Source organism: Oncorhynchus mykiss, chromosome 23 (genome assembly GCF_057628025.1).
Source record: "Oncorhynchus mykiss isolate SJ-2025 chromosome 23, ASM5762802v1, whole genome shotgun sequence".
NCBI classification, from domain to species: domain Eukaryota; kingdom Metazoa; phylum Chordata; class Actinopteri; order Salmoniformes; family Salmonidae; genus Oncorhynchus; species Oncorhynchus mykiss.
This window is the reverse complement of record NC_143044.1, coordinates 26980085-26992462: the sequence shown is the minus strand read 5'-3', so window position 1 is coordinate 26992462 and position 12378 is coordinate 26980085. Positions and strand designations below refer to the sequence as shown.

Genomic DNA, 12378 nt, shown 5'->3' with positions numbered 1-12378 from the left:
TGAGCTGGCTGTAACATCTATAGAACACTGCATGCATCCAGAAAACGGAGTCATTAGTAAGGGGTGTGCTGAGTACCCTGACAAAATCCAGGTAGAATCAGGAATTCCACAGGGCAGCTGTCTAGGCCCCTTACTTGAGTAAAGCCAGTGTGTCTAGGTATGCGGATGATTCAACACTATACACGTCAGCTACCACAACAACTGAAATGACTGCAACACTTAACAAAGAGCTACAGTTAGTTTCAGAATGGGTGGCAAGGAATAAGTTAGTCCTAAATATTTCAAAAACTAAAAGCATTGCATTTGGGACAAATCATTCACTAAACCCTACACGTCAACTAAATATTGTAATGAATATTGTGGTAATTGAGCAAGTTGAGGAGACAAAACTGCTTGGAGTAACCATGGATTGTAAACTGTCATGGTCAAAACATATTAATACATCCATAGCTAAGATGGGGAGAAGTCTGTCCATAATATAGCGCTGTTCTATATTCTTAACAGCACTATCAACAAGGCAGGTCCTAACAGTAGTCCATGTCCTACCTTGACTACTGTTCAGTCGTGTGGTCAGGTGCCACAAAGAAGGAATTAGGAAAATTGCAATGGTCTCAGAACAGGGTAGCACAGTTGGCCCTTGGATGTACACAGAGAGTTAATATTAATAATATGCTTGTCAATCTCTCCTGGCTCAAAGTGGAGGAGATATTCTCTTCATTACTACTTGTTTTTGTGAGAGGTATTGACATGTGTAATGCACCAAGCTGTCTGTTTGAGCTGCTGGCACATTGCTCGGACACCTATGCATACCCAACAAGACATGCCACCAGAGGTTTCTTCACAGTCCCTAAGTCCAGGACACAGTACTACATAGAGCCATAACTACCTAGAACTCTATTCCACATCAAGTAACACATGCGAGAAGTAAAAATGTATTTACAATTCAGAATAAAATTCACCTCATTGAACAGTGGGGTCTGTGAAGCAACACAAACATAGGCACAGACACATGCATACAAACACACAATAACATACACACTATACACACACGTACACATGGGTTTTGTGTTGTGGATATGTGGTAGAAGAGTAGGGGCCTGAGGGCACATACTTAATATGTTGTGAAATCTGTTGTGAATGTATTGTAAAGTTTAATAAAAATAATTAACTGCTTTAATTTTTCTGGACCCCAGGAAGAGGCAGCAGCTAACGGTGATTCATAATAAATACAAATAAAAACAAATACAAAATTAGTATGGTAATGGATACTTGGATTTTTGCTTTCGTGGGCCTTTAACCCTCAAATTACCAACATATTTTACATACAGTATATGGATTACCAATTGGGGTCAATTTGACCCAAATAATAAACTATTTGAAAAAACAACAGTAATAGCAAAATATCAACTTAATTCTTATCAAACCATCATTAGATATGTAAATATTGTAATCAGAAAAAAATTATTACCAAAACAGACTGTTAATTAAAAAAGGACAGTTAATTAGCATATTCTGTAAAACTGCTTTTTTATAAAGTATAATCCACATTAGTACTAAAAAGCTGATTTACCATCATTTAATTGTAGTGTCATTTCGTTTTTAGAACATTTCAAATATTCTTTATTTTATTGACAAAACGTGATATTCCATTGAGACACAATGACCAAACATATGGGTAAAATATGGCTTAGTTTTCTTTATTTACTTACCCCAAAGACAGCATTAGCAGTGCTGCTAGTGAAACACTGGGAGTGGTAGGGCCTATGGCAGGATGAGTATGTTTTATTTATTTGGGCCTCAAAGTCATTTCAAAGCAAATGTTATAGAAACCAAAATACCATAAATTGCACATACAGAATATTTGAGAGTGTTTATTTTTTTTCAGAAGATACACACCAACACAGCACTCAGACATTCAGAAGGTAGCTCCCTCTGGTGGTATGGGTAACTTGTAATGTCTCCAAAGAAATCTGTTTGCAGAAAATGGAAAATCTCTTACATTATATTTTTTTGGCTGGGGTCAAAATGACCCCAACGCAAATATATCAAATATTTTTTTTTAAAGTCTAGATTGATACAAAACCACAAAACAATTATTTCGATGTAATGACAAAGTCATTAACATTTGGATTAATTTAATTAACCACTTTTGGGCTGTGATCAAAAATATGACTGGGGTAAAAATGACCCCAGTTGGTATAACTCTAATTTATGTCATTTGAAAGAAAACATATAAGCGCATAAGGTATCTTTTGAATAAAGTGACCCCTTTGTATTTTAAATATTTATAGACTTCCACACTGAGAGGCTATAACTAGACAGGAAATGTCACCCAGAGAACAAAATGATTTTACGTGATAACACAGTGTCCAGCACATTCACATATTCAGAAAATAATTGGTTGGAGGTCTTTTACTATCCCTGCAGTCATTGTGTTTGTGTGTGTGTCCGTGTGCCAGTATGCTCATTTCTCTACTTTCATTACTGTCTGTGAGATTTATGAGTTGGTGATGTGCTCCATGACCCTTTGACCTTTTGAGGCAGTAATTGGCAAAGTATGTTGGAAGACGAAGTACTAGCTAATATACACCAGAGGAGAGACAGGTCACTGCTGGGATGAGGCCAGTACTGTATAATGTAGTATATCACAGCCCACACACACAAACACACACTTAATTTTCCTTTCTGAAGCTACGGGTGGGCAATGCGTTGAACGTGTGGCTTATTGTGGGCACGGCTTTCAGTTTGTTATTTTTGCCCACCCGTGAGAGTGAATTCCAGTTAATGTGGTCTATTCGTTATTCAAACAAAAACTGCCAGCATCTGTAATAAGATATAAGGTTACTATGTTAAGGTAGTAAATGGTTGGATATGATTTTGTGGCTACTAAATGTGAAAGTCTTTTGAAAAGAATATGTTATTGAACCAATTAATTTTCTTGATTTACAGGGAATTTAGGTAATTGCTTGTTACCTAATTGAAGAAATGTGGATAGGTAATTCCAAATAAAAAAATGACACTTGGAACACGATTAAAAAAAAAATCGTATTTACATGAAATATTAGTTTGTTTTTGATATTTAATGGGTATAATAGGTTGCAACTTGAAATATAGGTTAGGTAATAATCAAATAAAACAGTGTGTGGTTTCAACAAATATAGTATTTTTCAACAGAGAATACCTAACTTATTTACATGTAACCAGTTCAAGTAATCTTTTCAGGTTGATCCAAAGAGGATATCTACAAAGTGGAGTAAAACAAACTGATAGGGTACGACACTTGAACTAAACTCATGAGGCATTTATAACTTGTATTCTTCAATTATCAATGGGTATACTGTATATCATAAATGTATTAGTGCAAAAGTGGGTTTAGCAACTAAGGATTCTAGGTAAGCATGTTGTTATGCATCATCAGTGAGGCAGACAATACATCTGTATCTGACAAGACATTTTTTATATTTTTATAATATGAACGTTCTCGACAGGGTGTGGGTGTGTTTGGGGAGTCACTTTTCTCAAATAATTAAAGATAAAAGCTAAGAACTTTGATAGTCCCTGATGAGGGAAATGGCTCTTTACAATTTACACACATGCACAAACACACACACACACTCTCTCTCGCTTTATGGCTGTTTCTATGCTTTCAGATAATCCTCAGCCACTGTCAGCTGAACTCTCATCTCCTTCACAAAGCTCCTTACGCGAGCTGAGGCTTGTCACACACATACACGCACGCACACACAGGCACACACACGAACAGACACACACACACTTAATTTCCCTTTCTAAAGTTATCAAAGACATCATTGAGAATGGCGAGAAATTTATGTTTGGGCTTAAGGGTTGATGGTGTGTGAGTGTATGTGTGTGTTGTGTGTGGTGACAGAGATGATTGGTGTCATCCTCCTTTGTTCCTCCTCAGTTTATGAGCGCACATTACAGTATTTTGCGATTACTTACACACTTGTTGCGGAATTTGGCTCATTGTGTCAAAACTCTACACACAAGCCAAATAAGACACAACACTTGGAGATAAACATCTCACTTCTATGTCAAAATGAAAGCCTGCAATCAAAACCTAACAATCCTTTTTCAAAATGGCATTTTTGCAACAAAATGATACACACATACACCATTTGAATTACTCTTTCAAAGCAGCAACAACACACTGATGTACTTTATACAAAACACTGCTGTCTTTAGTACGTTGTATTCCTTTTTAATTTTCTCATACAGGCTTCTGTGAAAGATTGTTCAAGTACAGTACATCTACTCACATTTCAATGAACACAAAACTAGAAAGGCTTCAGAAAAAAAATATCCAGCTTATTTTTTTTGCCATTGCAGGTTTTTACAACAACAAAAAAGCACAAAGGAAAATAGAATTACAGTACAGTAATAAAACAATATGTTATTGTAAACTCAAAGAAACAAAAATAATTACAGTAAAATTACAGTGCAATGGTAAACAAAAAATAGTATTGTAAGTGGATGTTGTGGATGGTTTATGGATCCTGCCTTCTGTTAGGGTCTGCCCACATCACCTCATCCACATCACAATCAATGTCATCCATGGCTAGGCAATGGGAAAAATATTGCCTTGCAATATTGTATCCAACCCTGGACTTACCCCACTTCTGTCTCCGCATACCTCTTCCATTGTTTGCAGAGGAGGCAGGTGGGCATGTGGTTGGCGGTCATACACCTTCCAACGCCAAGCCGAAAATAATTCCTCAATCGGATTGAGAAATGGGGAGTACACATCGCAAGTATACAACTGTGAAGTTATTGTGGTTGGTGAATCAGTCCCTGACCAGAGCAGCCCGGTGGAAACTAACATTATCCCAGATAACCACAAACCTAGGTTGCTCTGGTTCGTCCTGTACAACTGCATTATGTAGTGCATCCAGAAATATGATTATGTGTGCAGTATTGTAGGGACCTAGTGTGGCATGGTGATGGGGAACTCCTTGCAGATGGCGGCACACAAGGGGATATTTCCCTTGCGCTGCCAAGGGACATTCTTTGTCCTATAACATTTCGGCCCCGACGCCTGGTTTTAGCTAGATTGAATCCAGCTTCATCAATGAAAATGAACTCATGAGGCTGTGCAGCTGCGTCAAAGTCCAGGACTCTGTAACAGAAAATGCATATACCGTACCGTGAATACGGTGTAACTCAAAACACAGGACTACAATGTCTACCTTTTCACACAAGGATGGGGGTGGGTTGGGTCAGACACATTCAGTCAAAACTACAAGCTACAGGTAAGGCAGGTTCCCCCACAGACAACCACCTCCCCCCAACCCCAGAATGGGGGCACCTGCCTAGGTCACATACTGCTTTGTCTGAATGTATCTATGCAGTGCCAAAAGGACACAATCTATTGCCACTATATTGTATTACAGTATAATACAGTGACACTTACTTGCAGATAGTCATTGCGAAGGTCTTTGACTCTAACGCTGTTCCTCTCAAATGGAACGCTGTACAGCTGCTTCATCGTAAGTTGGTATTGATGCAAGATGCGGCAGAGTGTCGACATACTGACACAGTTGATATTATGGAATGTTGTGTGATCTGAGATGATTTGCTCTCGTAATTGATGTAGGGAGATGGTGTTGTTTGCCAACACTAGATTGACAATGGCCAGTTCCTGTTCATGGGTGAACAGACGTTGCCTTCCACCCTCAGGTCATCTGGCAGTTCTGTAGAAAATGCAAGAATATGATGTCATTGCCTAGGTTATTTTTTTATATATAGTGCCTTGCAAAAGTATTCATCCCCCTTGGCATTTTTCCTATTTTGTTGCATTACATCCTGTAATTTAAATGGATTTTTATTTTTATTTCATGTAATGGACATAAACAAAATAGTTTAAATTGGTGAAGTGAAATGGGAAAAATAACTTGTTTCAAAAAATTCGAAAAAATAAACAACTGAAAAGTGGTGCGTGCATATGTGTTCACCCCCTTTGCTATGAAGCCCCTAAATAACATCTGGTGCAACCAATTACCTTCAGAAGTCACATAATTAGTTAAACAAAGTCCACCTGTGTGCAATCTAAGTGTCACAGGACCTGTCACATGATCTCAATATATATACCTGTTCTAAAAGGTCCCAGAGTCTGCAACACCACTAAGCATGTGGCACCACCAAGCAAGCGACACCATGAAGACCAAGGAGCTCTCCAAACAGGTCAGGGACAAAGTTGTGGAGAAGTAAAGATCAGGGTTGGGCTATAAAAACATATCTGAAACTTTTAACATCCCACAGAGCAACATTAAATCTATTAAATCTATTAAACCATTAAATCTAATATAAAAAAAACAACCATGGACACTTACCACGCCACATCTTGGTCGGATCCTTGCTACACCTCCTCATCAGATGAAGAGGAGGAAAAATCTTACAGAATCACCCACCATCCAAGGACCAAGCGGCGTGGGTAACAGACAGTGGCAGCAGCCGCAGCAGCAGCAACAGCAGCGGCCAGCATCACAAGACTCCTGGACATGGGAGGAGATTTTGAATAGAGAAGGACCCTGGGCCCAGGCTGGGGAATATCGACGCCCCAAAGCAGAGCTGGAGGCAGCGAAAGCTGAGCGGCGGCGATATGAGGAGGCAGCACGGCAGCGTGACAGGTACGAGAGGCAGCCCCCCCCCAATTTTTTTTTGGGGGGTGGCACACAAGGAGTGTGGCTAAGCCAGGTAGCAGATCTGAGCTCACTCCTCGTGCTTATTATAAACAGCGTGTTACTTGTCAGGCACCGTGTTATGCAGTTAATTAAGCGCACGGTGTCGCCAGTACGTGCCCATAGCCCCCCGAAAGTGTCATGCGAGTGTGGGCATCCAGCCAGGGTGTATGGTGCCTGCTCAGCATGTCTGGTCGCTGGTACGCCGTTTCGGTCCAGGGTATCCTGCGCCGGCTTTGCGTGCTGTGTCTCCGGGGCGCTGGGAGGGTGCAGTGTGTCCTATGCCTGCGCTCCGCTCGTGCCGGGCAAATGTGGGAGTGGAGCCTAAGGGAGAGGTGCGCGTAGTAGGCACTAGATCTCCCGTGTTTACCCACAGCCCGGTTCAACCTGTGCCTGCACTCTGGAGGGTCCGGGCTAGAGTAGTTATCCAGCCTGGGGGAGTGGTGCCAAGGCTGCGCATCAGAGCTCCAGTGCTCCCCCACAGCCCGGCCCTTCAGGTGCCTACTCCTAACACCAAGCCTCCTGGAGGTCTCCCCAGCCTGGTGGGTCCTGTGGCAGCCCCACGCACCAGGCTGTCTCTCTGTCTCCTCCCTACAGGGTCTCCCGCCTGTCCAGAGCTACTAGAGTCTCCTGTCTGTCCAGCACTGCTAGAGTCTCCCGCCTGTCCAGAGCTGCTAGAGTCTCCCGCCTGTCCAGAGCTGCTAGAGTCTCTCTCCTGTCCAGAGCTGCTAGAGTCTTCCGCCTGTCCAGAGCTGCTAGAGTCTCCTGCATGTCCAGAGCTGCTAAAGTCTCCCGCCTGTCCAGAGCTGCAAGAGTCTCCCGCCTGTCCAGAGCTGCTAGAGTCTCCCGCCTGTCCAGAGCTGCTAGAGTCTCCCGCCTGTCCAGAGCTGCTAGAGTCTCCTGCCTGTCCAGAGCTGCTAGAGTCTCCCTCCTGTCCAGAGCTGCTAGTCTCCCGCCTGTCCAGAGCTGCTAGAGTCTCCCGTCTGTCCAGAGCTGCTAGAGTCTCCCGTCTGTCATGAGCCGCTAGAGCCGCCAGTCTGTCATGAGCCGCCAGTCTGTCATGAGCCGCCAGTCAGCATGGAGCTGCCAGAGCCGCCAGTCAGCATGGAGCCGCCAGAGCCACCAGTCAGCATGGAGCCGCCAGAGCCGCCAATAAGCTTGGAGCCGCCAGAGCCGACAGTCAGCCAGGAGCCGCCAGTCAGCCAGGAGCTGCCAGAGTCGCCAGTCAGCCAGGAGCTGCCAGAGCCGTCAACCAGCGTGGAGCTGCCAGAACCGTCAACCAGCCAGGAGCTGGCAGAGCCGTCAGTCAGCCAGGAGCTGCCAGAGCCGTCAACCAGCCTGAGCTACCTCTCAGTCCTGAGCTACCTCTCAGTCCTGAGCTACCCCTCAGTCCTGAGCTACCCCTCAGTCTTGAACTACCCCTCAGTCCGGAGGAGTTTGTTAAGTCCGGAGGTGTCCCTCAGTCTTGTGGGCCTATTTATTGGGGTTCTCAGGTCAGGGTCGGTGGCAAGGGTCACCGTTCCTAGGAGGCCACAGAGGCGGACTAAGACTATGGTGGAGTGGGGCCCAAGTCCAGCGCTGCCACCGCGGACAGATGCCCACCCAGACCCTCCCCTATAGGTTCAGGTTTTGCGGCTGGAGTCCGCACCTTCGGTGGGGGGGGGGGGGGATACTGTCAGGTTCTGACCCTAGTTCTTGTGTTATTTGTTTGTTTTAGTTGGTCAGGACGTGAGTTGGGTGGGCATTCTATGTTTTGTGTTTCTAGGTTGGTTTTCTGTGTTCGGCCTAGTATGGTTCTCAATCAGAGGCAGGTGTCGTTAGTTGTCTCTGATTGAAAATCATACTTAGGTAGCCTGGGTTTAACTGTTGTTTTGTGGGTGATTGTTTCCGTGTCTGTGTTTGTTCACCACACGGTACTGTTTTCGGTTTTGTTCACGTTTATTGTTTTGTATTCATTAAATGTTCAGTTTATGTTTTAAATAAACAACCATGGACACTTACCACGCCGCATCTTGGTCCGATCTTTGCTACACCTCCTCTTCAGACGAAGAGGAGGAAAACCCTTACAGGCAGGGACTGGAAAACTGGTCAGAATTGAAGGAATGATGGATGGCGCTAAATATAGGGAAATTCTTGAGGTGAAACCTGTTTCAGTCTTCCAGAGATTTGAGACTGGGTCGGATGTTCACCTTCCAGCAGTATAATGACGCTAAGCATAATGCTAAAGCAACACTCGAATGGTTTAAATGGAAACATTTAAATGTCTTGGAATGGCCTAGTCAAAGCCCAGATCTCAATCCAATTGAGAATCTGTGGTAAGACTTAAAGATAGCTGTACACCATCCAACTTGAAGGAGCTGGAGCAGTTTTGGCTTGAAGAATGGGCAAAAATCCCAGTGGCTAGATGTGCCAAGCTTATAGAGACATACCCCAAGAGACTTGCAGCTGTAATTGCTGCAAAAGGTGACTCTTCAAAGTATTGACTTTAGGGGAGGGGGGTGAATAGTTATACATTCTCAAGTTTTCAGTTTTTTGTCTTATTTCTTGTTTGTTTCACAAAATGTTTTATTTTGCATCTTCAAAGTGGTAGGCATGTTGTGTAAATCAAATGATACAAACCCCCCAAAACACAATTTTATTTCCAGGTTGTAAGGCAACAAAATAGGAAAAATGCCAAGGGGGTTGAATACTTTCGCAAGCCACTGTACTGTTCTGTCATTCTGTACACAATAACATCAAAACTCTATTACATGTACTTCACAGCACTATACCTCTTTTTTTTGTTCACTGAGGAGCATAGACCTAATATTGTAGGACTACATTGTATTGTACTGTGATGCAGAATGATGTGCAACAATTACATAGGTACAGTCTTGTGTAGAAAGTTGAAGACATACCTGTTCTGCAGTCTAAATGTCCGTATTATGGATGCTACCATGTAGCAACACAGGTTGGGTTGGACTCTCTGCCCAGCCTCCCTCATCGTCAGGCCATGATTTATGACATGATCCCACCAAAGTGACCCTAAAGTCATCAGAAATATGTCTCAGTCTGCCTGGTTCTCTTCTTTGTTCTTGTCCTAGTCCTCGTCCTACTCCTCTCTCTCTTCCTCTTCCTCTTCCTCTCGCTCTCACTGCCTCCATGTTTGCAAAGTGAGCGTACCTGAGGTCTATCTGTAGTGCTAAGGCTCAGACTAATTGGTGTTCAATTACTGTATGTAAGTGTTTTCATGTGTGTGTGTGGGTGTTGCCAATTTCAGGCATGTTTTGCATTTTGAATAGAAGTGTTTTCCCAATGATTGCAAGAGATTTCATTCTTGAACGAAGTGTCTAATGTAAGAAACAGTGTGTAGTGTTTTGCAAGTGTGTTGCAGAATTGCTTACAAAGTGCAAACAAAGTGCAATGTGTGTTGCAGAATTGGAAATAAAGTGCAAAGCAGAAAATGTGTTTGTGCTTTTGGTGCCTTTGTTTAAGGCATGGTTACAAAAGTTAAGGTTTTGATGCTTTTGTCTAAGCATTCACTTTCAGTGTGTAAGCAATCGGCAAAAACTGTAATAATTGTTTTGTCATTTTTTTAGAGGGGAAATGTGTGTGTGTGTGTATATGCACTACATGACCAAAAGTATGTGGACACCTGCTATTCGAACATCTCATTCCAAAATCATGTACATTAATATAGAGTTGGTCCCCCATTTGCTGCTATAACAGCCTCCACTCTTCTGGAAAGGCTTTCCACTAGATGTTGGAACATTGTTGCAGGGACTTGCTTCCATTCAGACACAAGAGTAATAGTGAGGTCGAGAACTGATGTTGGGTAACTAGGCCTGGCTCGCAGTTAGCATTCCAATTCGTCCCAAAGGTGTCCGATGGGGTTGAGGTCAGGGTTCTGTGCTGGCCAGTCAAGTTCTTTCACAATGATCTCGACAAACCATTTCTTTATGGACCTCACTTTGTGCACGGGTGCATTGTCAGGAAAGGGCCTTCTCCAAACTGTTGCCACAAAGTTGGAAGCACAGAATTGTCTAGAATGTCATTATATGCTGTAGCCATTAAGATTTCCCTGTGTAAGGGCTATTTGACCAAGAAGCAGAGTGATGGAGTGCTGCATCAGATGACCTGGCCTCACCCGACCTCAACCCAATGGAGATGCTTTGGGATGAAATGGACTGCAGAGTGAAGGAAAAGCATCCAACAAGTGCTCAGCATATCTGGGAACTCCTTCAAGACTGTTGGAAAAGCATTCCAGGTGAAGCTGGTTGAGAGAATGCCAAGAGTGTGCAAAGCTGTCATCAAGACAAATGGTGGCTACTTTGAAGAATCTCAAATATAAAATATATTTTGATTTGTTTAACAATTTTTGGGTTGCTACATGATTCCATATGTGTTATTTCATAGTTTTGATGTAGTAAAAATAAAGAAAAACCCTGGAATGAGTAGGTGTCTAAACTTTTGACTGGTACTGTAAATGTGTGTGTGGATGTGTGTGAATGATGTCAATGCTGCATACTTGTTTCCATGAATATAACGAATGCTGCTTCGTAAATAAACACACACACACACACACTGTGACTCCGTGGTGCGTAGTGAATAATGTCATTATCCGGGAGGCCACAGCATGTTCTAATACATGATAATTACACACAGAGAATGTGTGTCAGAGTGTATGTGCTGGTGAATGTGTGTATGTTTGTGTTATCATTTAACCTAATTAAACTCAGGAGTGGTGAATCTGCAGATGCATCACTCAGGATAGAGCAATGTGTACATGCAGATGTATAAGATTGTGTGTGTACGTATGCATGGGATCTGTTTTCAGGCAGATCGCTCAAGAGTGACTTCGAAATTGGACGTCTATCCATGTCCCGAGGAAGTCGGTAAATGCCTTCAAAACTGGTCACAAGGGGCAACAATTGAGCGCCATTAACATGAAGTAGGCTTGGGTTTTGCTAGCGTGTTGTGGATGGGGGTGGTGGATGTTCGACGTGGATGTAGACTTCGTATGTTCAATCCCTTTGCCAAGCCTTAACCCTTACTTAAACATTCAGATTTTTTTGTATTTTGTATTTATTATGGATCGCCATTAGCTACTCTTCCTGGGGTCGAGCAAAATTAAGGCCGTTTATACCATTTGAAAACACTACAATACATTCACAGATTTCACAACACTGTGTGCCCTCAGGCCCCTTCTCCACAATTACCACATATCTACAGTACTAAATCCACGTGTATGTATAGTGCGCATGTTATCGTATGTGTGTGTGTGTGTGTGTGTGTGTGTGTGTGTGTGTGTGTGTGTGTGTGTGTGCGTGTGTCTGTGCCAATGTTTGTGTTGCTTCACAGTACCCACTGTTCCATAAGGTGTTTTTTATCTGTTTTTTAAATCTAATTTGATTGCTTGCATCAGTTACTTGATGTGGAATAGAGTTCCATGTAGTCATGGCTCTGTGTAGTACTGTGTGCCTCCCATAGTCTGTTCTGGACTTGGGGACTGTGAAGAAACCTCTTGTGGTACGTCTTGTGGGGTATGCATGGGTGTCCGAGCTGTGTGCCAGTAGTTTAGACAGACAGCTCGGTGCATTCAACATGTCAATCAATACCTCTCATAAATACAAGTAGTGATGAAGTCAATCTCTCCTCCACTTTGAGCAAGGAGAGATTGACATGCATATTATTAATATTA

General features: G+C 42.8%; 1 long non-coding RNA gene and 1 pseudogene across 5 annotated transcripts in view; one reads left to right on the top strand and one right to left on the bottom strand.

Moving 5' to 3' along the window:
- Nucleotides 1–12378, top strand: part of LOC149972554 (uncharacterized) — a 365695-nt gene that overhangs the window by 90315 nt on the left and 263002 nt on the right. The window lies entirely within an intron of this gene.
- LOC149972556 (uncharacterized) lies at nt 4313–10383 on the bottom strand (annotated as a pseudogene).